Source organism: Gracilinanus agilis, unplaced genomic scaffold, assembly GCF_016433145.1.
Source record: "Gracilinanus agilis isolate LMUSP501 unplaced genomic scaffold, AgileGrace unplaced_scaffold1712, whole genome shotgun sequence".
NCBI classification, from domain to species: domain Eukaryota; kingdom Metazoa; phylum Chordata; class Mammalia; order Didelphimorphia; family Didelphidae; genus Gracilinanus; species Gracilinanus agilis.
Window position 1 is genome coordinate 1 of NW_025348163.1, and position 1,857 is coordinate 1,857.

The 1,857-nt window shown below is 64.3% G+C and overlaps 1 pseudogene; it reads left to right on the forward strand.

Annotated features, from left to right (window-relative positions):
- Nucleotides 1-203: 203 nt before the first annotated feature.
- On the forward strand, nucleotides 204-1,854 carry LOC123254186 (annotated as a pseudogene).
- Nucleotides 1,855-1,857: the final 3 nt, after the last annotated feature.

Genomic DNA, 1,857 nt, shown 5'->3' on the forward strand with positions numbered 1-1,857 from the left:
CCCCAAACCCCCCCGGCTTTGGAAGGCCACGGTCTCCTAACCCCCGCCAAGGTTCTGGATGAGCCGAGCCCTCGGTTTCCATTCACTGGTCTCCGTCCGAGGGAGGGGCGGGCTCCTCCAGACCCTTCTTCCGGGCTCCCCTAAAAGGTACCCGAACGTTTGGGGACCCAGGCTGAGTGCCCGAACGGGTCCCGGGCTACCAGATAAAGAGGCTAGCCCGGAGCAGAACCCGGCACCGCCATCGCAGCCGAGAAAAGTCACCGAGACCCTCCCGGGATCCAGGTCCCACTCGGAGTGCTCCCCTAGCGCCAGCAGCACCAGAAGTACTAGCCAATACCACCAACACCACCAACACGAGCTTTAACAGCACTGGCAGTGCCGGCAGTACCACCAGCAGCGCCCGTCTGTCAGTTCCTGTGCCTAGACACGGAAGACCAGGAAGACCAGAGTGGGAGGAATCCGCCCGCCCTGTGTGAGACCAGCACCCCCGCACCTGCCTCTGGAGCTCCGCGGCCTGCTTTTTCGGTCTCCGAAGGCCGTCGGCTGCCAGAAGTAGCTCAGAGCCCCAAAGAGGCAGCTTGTCCGAGTGCAGCGAGGGAGTGAGGGAGGAGAAAGGAGGGCGGGTGTTCCCGAGCCGTTAGTACTACAAAGGCGAGAGAGCGAGGCCTTCCACCCGGAGGAGATCTCTCCCAGGGTGCTGAGCAAGATGAAGGAGACCGCGGCGGCCTACCTGGGGCAGCAGGTGAGCAGCACCGCCATCACAGTGCCAGCCTACTCCAGCGACTCGCGGCGCCAGACCGCCAAGGACGCGGGGACCATCGCGGGACTCCAGGTGCTGAGGATCCTCAAGGAGCCCACGGCTGCGGCCGTGGCCTACGGGCTGGACGGGTAGGGCAGGGACAGCGGGGGGCTGGGGGGGGGGGGCGAGGGGGGGCGGAGAGGGGCGCATTTGCTCATCTTCGACCTGTCCTTCCTCACCGTACACGACGGCATCTTTGGGGTGAAGGCCACCGCAGGTAAGCGCCTGGGCGGAGAGGACTTTGACAACCCGCTGAAGAACCACCTCGAAGGAGAGTTCAGGTGCCAACACGGGAAGGACCCGAGTCGGAACCGGCGGTCCCTGCAGGAGCCGAGAGCACGCCGTAGTCCAGCACGCAGGCCAACCTGGAGATCGACTGGCTCGAAGAGGGGGTGGACTTGTTCAGGGCCATCACCCTGAACAGGGCTTTGAGGAGCTGTGCTCCGATCTTTTCCCGGGCACCCTGGAGCGGGTGGAGAAGGCCTGCGGGACGCCCAGATGGACAAGGGCCAGATCCGCAGGGTCGTGCTGGTGGTGGTAGTAGTGGTAGTAGTGGGGGGAAAGGGGGCGGGGTGAGGGGGGCTCCGCCCGCATTCCCCGGGTGCACAAGCTGCTGCGGGTTTTCTTCCAGGACAAGGAGCTCAACAAGAGCATCAATCCCGACGAAGCCGAGGCCTACGATCGTATTGATGGGGAACAGCCCTGCGCTCGATGAGGTCCCCCTGTCCCTGTGCCTGGAGACTGCAGGAGCTGTGATGACTACCCTGACCGAGCGCAACTCCACCATCCCCGCAAGTAGACGCAGACATTCACCACGTCCTGAGTCCACCAGGCGGCAGTGCTGATCCAAGTGTATGGGGGGAAGGGGGAGCGGGCCGTGACCCTCGACAGCAGCTTGCTGGGCCGCTTTGGGCTGGCAGACTTTCCTCCCACACGTCCCCAGGCCCGGGGTCCCCCAGGTGGAGATGACCTCTGACGTGGATGCTGACGACACCTTGAACGAGTCAGCCAGGGTCAAGAGCTTGGACAAGGCCAACAGGATCGCTATGGCCAATGAC